The following is an 11,325-nucleotide window of genomic DNA, read 5'->3' as shown; positions in this document are numbered from 1 at the left end:
TGCAGTACAGACATGTAAACACCGTAATCAAACGATTACCCTAGAGTAGGATTTTATCCGCATTTGGCGACATGATAGTCTATACACACAAGGCTGTTTGACACTATTCTCGGCACCGAGTCAGTGAAGGACCACAGACACCAGGATCGAGAAATGCCGAGGAACAACACTCTTCCAGCAGTTCATACTCGCTTCTAATATCTCATTTGTCACGAGGGGGACGCATGAAATGTTCCTGAATGAAAGTGAAAGTGTCAAACTGCAGTTAAAGTTGACAAATTAAAAATGAAACACTCAAAATTACATGAATCTCTGGAGGAAATGTGAATAGCGTGGTGACGCACTGACATTAGTCGAATTATGTGCTATAACATCCACAACAGGATCATGAAAGAAACATTCAAAAAGCAACTCATGTAAACCCCTTAATCATAGTATCGTCTTATTCAGATTAAGGCAAATCATTTGATCACTGATGTCCATGTTTACGTAGTTACTGATAATATCAGCATAATTGAAAAACAAGACTAAATTTTACAGTACATACCCAAAACGATGAGAAGGGTCTGGCTGCAGAGTTGAACTTGCATCTTCAGGGTTGCACGCTCAGGCACCCATGCGTCCTATGCAAGTGACGTCATTTACAATCGACACCTGCTGCACCTCACTTGAGTCACGGCACTAGAAATCAACACAAATAAACCAAAAGTAAGTTTCCAGTTCGTTTGCGTTGCCAGTGACGACGTTGTCAAATAATTCTAAGTAGCCTACTTGCATTGTACAACATGACAGACCCCCCACCCCCTCGAAAAGCAGTTAGTATAATCATCATATGATTATTTGCTTTAATGTAAATTTACCAAAGCAGACTACTATTAACATTCATACCAGCAAAGCTTATTATTTATATCAACTAAATATCAGTCTAAATATACACACAAGGTATTCTTCCATAGTAATAAATAAATAAAAAAAACACTATGCAAATTTGAATTTTAGTTTTTATTTTAAACATTTCAAAGAGGTGTAGTATTACAATAACAGATACACATTATGGACTTACAGCAATGATTCTTGAACGACTTGGGAAACTATTATTTATAACTATTCTTGATAAGTTAGCATGTCTGCGCAGGAGTGCATCCATATGAAATCACAGTAGCAGCGCAGCTTCAATAGTCTACATGATCCCATCCCTGTTTTATAGGTCCTCCAAACATACTGTCGAGATCGACTTGATAAGGGAACGTCTCGACTCGCTTAACCGAAAGAAAGCGACACAGATTATGTGTAACATTACTGCAGAGCTGTTGTAAAGCAAGCACCCGTGGTCTGTTACGATCGGTTTATGTAACAGTAGCAACTGTGGCGCCCGTCGCCGTATGTTGCCAGAAACCACAGCGAAACGTTTAGAAAAAACAAAGGCACCTGACTAACTGTACGTTCACACCAAAAGCAGCAAAAGCGTCCAAGGTATATAGATATATATAACATTAATGCACATCAGTTACTCGCCAGTAAATTATTTAATGACTGTTTGTGTAAGAAAACATTGTAAATAATTGGAAATCCGGCGACCACAATCATCAAACTCTTGGGAACAACTGTGGTGGGAACCAAAGTTCACAGGTCTGTGTTCTCTGAACTCCAATCAAGCGGTGGACGTCTTCATTCTGATTGCTTGCCGCCGAATCGTGTCATAGCTCATTACCATAAAGTTGACTTGATTTCAAATTTCCTTGATGCCCACACCGGCGAAGATGCACCGCGCTGCTCCTCGCCGCCGGCTACTTGACTTCTGGCTTCTTTGACGCTTTCGGTGTGAACGTACGGTTAGGGTGATAGATAAGAAGTTTGTTGCAACGATCTTAATGAAATCCGTTACCTCAGATTGCCTCAAGGACACCCTTAAAGGGTCACGAAACACCAAAACACATTTTTTGAGCTGTTGACAGTCGTATATGTGTCCCACACTGCTAAAAACACTATTAGGACACCTATATTTCACTAAAAAGTGTAAATTGGTTGTTTTTGCGTTATTTCAAGCAAATTCGTACTTCCGGTTTGAAACGAATTTTTGAAGCTGCGTCACGGTCATGACATAATAGTGTGTATTCCAGCGTGCAGACTGGGCGTCTGTGCCAGAGTGTGTCTTATTACGTCTTACAGTGTGATGCATTAATGCACGAGTAAGGCTTGGTTCAAACCAATCAGCACGCTCTATTGTGCAACTTCATTAATATTCATTACTATCACTGTGTTTTCAGGACAGAGACGCCACGTTGTGTTGGCAAAACAAGCGTGAAGTGTTGCTTTTATAGTTTGCTACAATTAAGTTTCGTTTTCATTTTCTCTCTGTTAATCCACACATGACTCTGAGCTCTCACAGTGTACGCGACGCTCGACAACAATAACTTACGTGTCTAAGGAGGATTATTGTTAACCTGAGAGCTGTTCGCATCTGCAAACGCTGAGATCTGGATTCGCTTGTAGTATTCTCTTCATAAAGACGCGGCTCTAGTTGCTGGTGATTGTCCTGTCTCTACAGATTTGGTAAGTGAGCGACCAGTGCTCTTTGTTTATTCAGTTTGTTTATATCGAACAAACTTTTGCACAGAGTGTAAACACGTTAGCACTACAACCAAACTTTAACCCCGTGTAGGGTTTTTACCGCATTTAGTGACCGGAATAACACGCGCGGCTTTCTGACACTACCTGCCGTGTGCATCTAAGTTTCTGGAAAATGCTGAGGTTTTTTTCTCTCATTCGCCGTGCGGTATCAAACATTGCATGAAAAATACTCGCTTAGAGCAGTTCCTCGAATCAAATATCTCGTGTGTCGCGAGGGGCATGAATGAATTCCCTGAATGAAAGAGCCAAACTGCAGTTAAAGTCCACCATTTAATAATTTGGCAAATAATTCGACTACAGATGTCCATGTAGGTTAAACACCATCACTTTCTCCTGTATGTGTGTGTGTGTGTGTGTGTGTGTGTGTGTGTGTGTGTGTGTGTGTGTGTGTATTTTGACTCTGAAACTCGCGCGTGCCCAAATAGACACTCCCACACCATCCCACTTTTCTTCCTCCGACACTCCCCCCTAAACAGAGCTGGACACGCCCACTTTTCTGACTTTTTCCAAAGTAGAGGTGTGAAAACACCCTGCTGAAACGAGGGGGTTTCATGGCCCTTTAAGTTAAATTAACGAAGGACTTTTATGCAAGCGGACACAGGTGGCAATTGTAAATGACGTCACTGCAGAGGAAGCTTGGTTGCCTGAGCGAGCAAGCCTGAAGGTGCAAGTGCAAATCTGCAGCCAGACTCTATTGAGAACAATTGGCATGTTGCATAGGACCATCCTTTGATGAAAACAACAGCTTAATACAAGTTAAGATCCTTACCATAACACAGACTTCGTCTGTGGTCTACAAAACAAAGAACGCCATTAAAGCTGTAGAACACCAGCAAATAATTATAGTGAATAATGACTGAATTTCAGATTTCCAGTGAACCATCCCTTTAAAAACAAAGCATAAAGGTCTCCTAATAAATGTCTGATCAGAAACAAACACCAGCCTCATTATAGCATCCACCCTGCATAGGCTCTATTAGTCATTTGGACAAGTCGATTTTGCAAACGAACAGTGTTCAGCGCATCCCTATTGAGAGCCGCTGAACTATGACAACTACATGCACGCTTTATATCAAAATATGGGGACAGGCAGAAACTAAAATGTCAAATGCGCGCCTTCTCCTGCGCGTCTGGGTTGCCGTCAGAAAAGGAGAGCAGTTCCCCACAGGTGTTCCCCTATTAAACACCTTTTAAACGAGAACAAATCTGGAGCGGCCGCGAGCTTCCCCTCCGGCTCCATCCATCATTTTAATGAGCAGAGGTGTGTGTGAGAGAGAGGCACAGGTGATTAAAGCCCATACACACAGCGACACTGACTGCGATGCTAATATTATGAATATATGTCGCCTAGAGATGAGTGACTGTACATCCTGGTCATTATTATGAGAGGACGTACAATATCTGGAAACTCTCTGAGCTCCAAAAACACAAGGCTACGATTTATCTGAAAAACAGCGTGTGCTTTAAAATGCAAGCTTCTGGTTTTGAGGAAGAAACTGAAGCAAAGGTAAAAAGAAGCCAACGATCTGCTTTCTGCTAGCTTTGTTGTGGCACTAATGAGAATTCGATAGGTAAATGAGTAGCTAAATTCTGCAGTGTGGGTGTGTAGTAGTGGTGTAACAGATCACAACCAACGGATTGGAACACACGTGACCTGCAAATTATTAACTTTGTTTTTTTCAGCTTGTAGGTTAATCAACATTTTTAACAATTGCAGAGAGATTGCGTCATTCAAATCACGTGTATAAATGGGTTTTGGCTTCCGTCATCATTATATTTTACAGTGAAGAAGTTGTGGTGAGACCTACCTAAATGCTTTCTTAAGCAATTAATTAAAGGTATTGTCTGTCACAGTTTGTTTAGCCTGTATTAATGTGTTCAGTGTAAAGCTGCACAATTAAACATTGACAGATCGGGAACTCAATTCAAACCCGAGCCACATGAATGATAAATGATATTGATTTGCATATGTTTATTAATCCTTTGTAGTGCTGCATTTAAATCTGTTTGATAGAGATTTAGTTTTCACACTTTTTCCAGTTAGTTACAAGCCATTTAATAACACAAGTACTTTGAGAACAGTTTATAGTTCAGATATACACTGATGTTTATGGTAAAGATTAAAATCCCCATTTAATGAAACTTGATGCTGTTGAAAACAATTACATTTTGTAACCAATAGTTGGCGACAAACAATCATCAAAATTATGACACTGAATAGGTTTTTTAAAAATGATCCAACTATAATGAAATGAAAGCTGCGTTCCAAATGGCACACTATACACTCATGCACTATGTACTTATGCACTTACACACTCAACAGGATAGTATATGTATGTAGTGTCGTCCCAAATGGCACACTAATGTTTTTTTTACTAAGCGGAAATTCAAATCGTTTCCCTGATGACGTTTGACGGTGGCCAAATCAGTGAAATAAACGACCGAATTATCAAATAATACCTGCCGTGAGTATTGCCGCATTCACCATCGGGAGGCGCTATAATCACTCTCGTAGGAGAATTTTGCTTTCACCATCCAAAATAAATAAAGTTATTCAACATGTGCGTCCGATAGCTCCGCCCCTTCCGCTACGTAAGCAAACCTGCGGTCGTTAAGTGCGTGAAGTGTGCATCATTACACACTTCATTTTAGCGGCTGAATGAGTGCATCATCCGGGTAATTAAAGTGCGCTTATTATTGTTAGAGTTCAGTGTGAACGCACTACTTAAATTATTAATACTACAAAATGGTGTAGAATAGTGCATAAGTATGCGATTTGGGACGCAGTTGAAGTTTTTTTGTGTGAATTGTTGAATCATCAATTGAAAATAAATCTATTGTGCATGTTGTTAGATTTCTTTATTAAGTATTATCAGTAACAGTAGCTTTTTTTTCAGCTGGTTCATTATTAATTTTTATTCAAATTACACCTTCTAGGCTCTGTTTGTTAAAACCAATGGTTTTTGCAGTAATATTTTTTGCATAAATGGAAAGCAAACTACATGTCTCCTCCATTTTTTGCTGATCCGAAAAATGGTTTGATCTGTGACTCAAAAACTGTAGTGTGATCCAAACCATAAGATATGCGATCCGTTACACCACTAATGTGTAGGATTTAACCTAATATTCTTTCGTTAGGAAGTTCATGTCTTATTCTTTACCCAAACTGGTGCAATTAACCCCAAGCGTGTAACGGGATGTAACTTGGAGTAACAGCTCTCGATTGCTACACTGCTAAACATAATTTAGTACACCCCATTTTGAAAATGAATATTTTTATTTCTCAGTGAATATAGGTCATATATTTTGGTGCATTTGAACAAAACAGATTAAATGAAAAAAAATATTACATTTAAAACTTTAGTCACCAAACTAGAAAGATAATACATTTAAATTCATGTGATATATGTGTGAAAAAAAAGTTTAAAAACTACTAAATCTTTTGCAGTTTTTTCTTTTCTTTTTTTTTTGGTTTGTTGGTTTCTCTTGAATTTTGCTCTATTTAAATATTTTTTTCCTAACATATGAATTTGTGTGTACTCATTTTGGACCGTTCTCATCAGTTATTTTGTTAGCTTAGCTCCAGATTTGGCTTTAGTGCTAATTTATCTAATGTATATGCACAAATATAATTTGTAAAGCTTACTACAGAAAATATGAATCTAAATGAGAGATTTGTGAGGGGTGTACTCGTATATGTTGAGCACTGTAAAAGGAAAACATTCTGCCACGCGATGTGTAGGGTTTAACCTAATTATCTTTGTTAGGAAATTCATGTCTTATTGTTTACCCAAACTGCTTTAATTAACCCCACGTGTGTAACAGAAGGTAATTTGGAGTAACAGCTCTCAATAGCTACAGTGCTCAGCATAAACGAGTACACCCCTTTTTTTGAGCACATTTCCAGTTGTTTACTGCTAATATGACATCACCCCAGTGTAATAATCAGTCATTCCAGAGTGCAGCAGTGAAATCTTCACTTCCTCTAAAGGAACTATAGTCAGGTCCTGATGTTGATGTTATTGTAAATGTAAGGGGACAGATTATAAATAATCTGTAATATTCTAAATAATTTTTTATGAAGCAATAATCACAAACTGACTTATTAATACCATATTTGCATTCAGACTTTGACTGAGAATCGAACTTAATTCTTTTTTTATGCAAGAGGTAGAAATATTGGGATCCAGACAAATGGAAAAGTAGAAAAAATAAAGAACAATTGGAAAAATGAAAACAACCAGGAGCTTACTTCAGGAGTGTGTGTACATGTAAAGGTAACCGGGGTACACCCTATTTTTTTAAATGAATATTGTTATCCATTTCTCAGTAAACAGAAGTCATAAAGTCTGGTACATGTGAACAAAACAGATTTATTAAACAAATATATTTATTAAAATATTATTTTAGTTACTGAACACCTTTACAAAACTAAAAATACATTTAAATTCATGCCAAATATTGGGGAAAAAATACAGACTACAAAATTTCAACAAAATTTGATACACTTTTTGTTTCTGTTGAATTATGCTCTTTTTAGAAGATTTATTTAATATTTTTCCCTAACAAATAAACTTGGGTATACAAATTTTGAATCGTAGTATCGCAAGTTATTTTGTTAGATAAGCTTCAGATTAGGCTTAAGTACTGACTAATCTAAAGAACATGTCTAAATATAGTACTTTAAAGCTTCCTATAAAACATGTATATCTAAATGAAAGATTTGTGAGGGGTGTACTCATACTGAGCACTGTATGTGGATGTGTAAGGTTTAACCAGAGATGTATAGTAACGAAGTAGAACTACTTCACTACTGTACTTAAGTACTAAAAGGCAGTATCTGTACTTTACTGGAGTATTATTTTTTTCTCCTACTTCCACTTTTACTTAAGTACATATTTTCCATGAGTTTAATACTTTTACTCCGATAGATTTTTTATGTGCTGCATCGTTACTCGTTACTAAAGGTGTCAAAATGATTGATATCAGTTTAGTAATAATAGGTCATAACCGGTACGTGATGACGTCATTTATCTCCTATGCGCGATGTCGCAATACAATGGCGAAGGACGGAGGCGCGAGGGCGAGGCGGCACAGCATACCAGCCGCTAGTTTACTATTTGGGAGAAATGTTGTAAAACTTAACCTCTGTCTATCTCTCGCTCTCTCACTTTGGACATTTGATTCGCTGGCCAGTTTGTAAGGTAACTTTTCCTCTCTTCTTAGCTGTTAAAGCTGTGGATCCAGACATAAGCGTGCCTCATGTGCAAGCTTTCTCCACTGTGTCTATTACCATTTTACAGTCTATGTCTACTACCTGTGATAATCGCGTATTCTTCCCGCCATGGGTGAACAGCGCTTATATTTCTAAAGCCCTTTCTGTTGAGAACAATAACCAATCATAGCCGTGTAAGACCCGCCTGTCAGCGCTCAAAAAGCAGGCGGGATAATATTGACATGAGTTTATTAGCTGTAAATGCTCGTGCTGTCTTCTGTGCATGAGTTTTGTTTGATACAGTACACCCAGAAAGAGTGTTTTCTTTGAGCAGGTCAAATTAAGGACACAGTTCGTATATCTGACTGCTGCATTAAAGGACAAAATTGTATTACAAAAAACCCTTTAACTCTTAATTTCTTAACTGATTAATTTCTTAATCAGCCTCTACCAAATGGTTGAGATTTTAGTTTATGGTAAAAGTACCAGAATTAATAAATATACTACAGAAAATATGAACTGTAAGACCAATTTAATTAAAAACATAATAAAAATAAATAAAAATTTATACTAAATCATAGCCATAAGCCATAAAATATTTCATATTTTCATTTAACACAGTAATATACACGTTTTCAACACAAAAACAAGTGAATTAGTGAAGCAGGATTTAGTTTGCTTGTTTAGTTTAGTTTCACAAGTGCTTCCAGAAGACAGAACTCCTGTTTATTGTGGTATTAACCAATCAAATTTCAAAACTCCCTAAGTGTGAGTGTGTCTTTGTGTGTTTGTGAGTGAAAGTGAATAATGTGTGCGTAAGAGAGAACAACAGTGTGATTGTACCTGTGTGTGCGTCTGTGTGTGTGTAAGAGAGAGAGAGAGAGTAAAAACAATTGCAACCGTTATGTCCCCACAATTTACAAAAATGTGTGTGTGAGAGAGATAGAGAGAGAACTGTGTGTGTGAGAGTGTATGAATGGGAGAGAGTGTACATTTAGGTGTGTGCAGGGCAGTATGTGTGTGTGTGTGTGTGTGTGTGTGTGTGTGTGAGAGAGAGAGAGAGAGAGAGAGAGAGAGAGAGAGAGAGTATGTTTGTGAGTGAACATGCTGAATTATCTCATCAGTGAAGGCATTTTCTGGTAAAAGGAAGAAACTATTTACTGAGAAAAACAGTATCATAAGCCATGTTTCTTTTCGTTCTGCTTAAGTACCCCAAAAAAGATATTTAAAATAAACAAAACAATTAGTGTATTTTGACCGCTTTCTTTAATAACTACATTACACAATACTTGTACTTTTACTTTCAGTACTTGAGTAGTAAATTTTGAAATAAACTACTTGCAATACTTAAGTACAAATAATGTTGAATACTTTTGTACTTCCACTTAAGTATGGTGCTTAAAGAGCACTTCTACTTCTACTCAAGTAAATTTTTGATAGAGCACTTGTACTTTTACTTAAGTATGGGTCTCTAGTACTTTATACATCTCTGGGTTTAACCCAATAATCTTCATTAGTTATTTCATGTCTTATTTTTTACTGAAACTGGTTTAATTAACCCCACGCGTGTAACGGGAGGTAATTTAGAGTAACAGCTGTATGCTGTCAGAAAAGCCTCCTCCACAGAGACCGGTGTACACTCGACTACACCTGCTCCACCCAGACACACACACACAACCGTCTCAACATTACAGCTACAAGCCCTTCTGTGAAGACCAGAGGATTTGGGGAATTAATCTGGATCAGTGCCCCCTAAAAAGTGTACTACACTGCTGAAAATAAAAATGAAACTTTACAGCTGGTGTCACTAGAAGGACTACTTTATTTAGCATTCAATTCCATGGGCTCAAGACACAAAAGCTGTCTTTCCAATGCCATTCAATCATGGCTATATTTTTAAATACAGCATGTTTCTTTTGATGAGGAGCGAACTTAAAATAACAACAGCTCATCACCCTGAAAAAATAAAGTCTCTCAGAACATTGTGGACAGATTTGTCGAATTCAATTAAACCAGTGCCAGACTTTTCTCCAGTCGTCTGTCTCTCAGCCTTGAGCTGGTCTTCCCCTGTGAGTCTCACAGCTTTTTTTTTAATAACTCCATTTTAATAAGTCCTTCCAGTGCTCAGCTCAGCAGAACTCACTCCATCCGTGCTCAAACCTTACAATTAACCTGGAGGAACTTCAGCTCGCCAGCATCTCACAGGCTGATGTAACCTCACCATCCCACCAGCAGTTTTTCCATCAACTTTATTATTAGTTTTCACCAATTACATTACAAGCCATAGTCAAGAAGATGCTCAGGCAAATTTATGCAACTATCTTCCTGCCAAAAGCAGAACGCCGGAATGGGCCAAACCAACGGCTGAGGATGGGAAGTAAATGTGTGAAGCGATCAAAAATTTGCTGACAAAGAAGTTCTGCTCTATCTTGAAGCAAAACGAATGGATGAATTATGCGTCAAGATGTCACCATAAACCGATGATTAAAAGGGATGACATGCCAAGCTGAAAAATGGCCTGATTCCTCACAGACCTGCAATGCCACATGGTGAATGAAAGTCTTCTGGCTTCTACAGGCGCTAACAGGGAAACATCAAACTGTTCATTAATCTGAAAAACTGCTAAATGTTGCACAGAAAGCAGTTCTTGGAATCATGTAATATTTAAAGAGGAGCTGCGCAACTACAATGCTTCATGCATTTGTTCATTCCTGGGTTCATCGCTCTCTCCAGCTCAATTATTATTGAGAGCATTAAAAGTGAAGTCATTTCCAAGCCACTACATCACTATATGCAAATGCAAAAACAGATTTCTCTTGAACACAAGACGACACCAAAAATCAACTAATGATACAGTGTCTCTGAATTAGTGGTAGGCTGTTATCGGCGTTAACATGCTGTGTTAAGGCTGATTTATACTTCTACGTCAAACGCCGGCGTATGCTACGGCGCTGACGCATAGCCCTTCGCCGTGACCGTCGCCTTCACTGACGTGCACCTCTCAAAAATTGTAACTACACGTCGCAACGACGCGTAGCGTAAGCTCTGTGATTGGTCGGCTTGGTAGCGCTGACGAGTCTGGGCGGGACCGAGAGCCGCGCGAATGGCGCGAGCGATTGTTTACAAGTGTGGAGTCCCGTGAAGGAGCTCCAGATGGAAAGTTTTGTTTTGTGTTTACCTCATAGTTAAAGTTGTTGCACGTCCGCCGGTTCCTGCCTCAAAATGAGCGAGTTTGAGCCACTTGTACATCCCGGAAGTGTTCAGGAAAAGCAAAAAAAGCCGCAAAGAAACTCGACACAGAGAAACATTTACATCTCACTGCCCACTAGAGTTTCAGAAGTGTTAATGCAGACCAACAGAGACAGAGCGCGGAAGTATAAATGCACAGCCACGCGCGTTGCATGCGCCGTGGGTTACGCCGGTCACTTGACGCAGAAGTATAAACCAGGCTTTAACGCGAGTCTTATCTGGCAATAAAA

At 38.6% G+C, this 11,325-nt stretch overlaps 1 long non-coding RNA gene across 1 annotated transcript in view; it reads right to left on the bottom strand.

Annotated features, from left to right (window-relative positions):
* LOC137487784 (uncharacterized) overlaps positions 1–11,325 on the bottom strand; it is a 54,343-nt gene that overhangs the window by 25,178 nt on the left and 17,840 nt on the right. The window contains exon 3 of the long non-coding RNA XR_011006512.2: positions 548–681. This is a non-coding gene — a long non-coding RNA (uncharacterized lncRNA). The remainder of the gene's footprint in view (positions 1–547; positions 682–11,325) is intronic.

The sequence above is a fragment of the Danio rerio genome, chromosome 15 (assembly GCF_049306965.1).
Source record: "Danio rerio strain Tuebingen ecotype United States chromosome 15, GRCz12tu, whole genome shotgun sequence".
Taxonomy (NCBI): domain Eukaryota; kingdom Metazoa; phylum Chordata; class Actinopteri; order Cypriniformes; family Danionidae; genus Danio; species Danio rerio.
The sequence above is the reverse complement of the archived record's forward strand: the minus strand, read 5'-3'. Positions and strand labels throughout refer to the sequence as shown.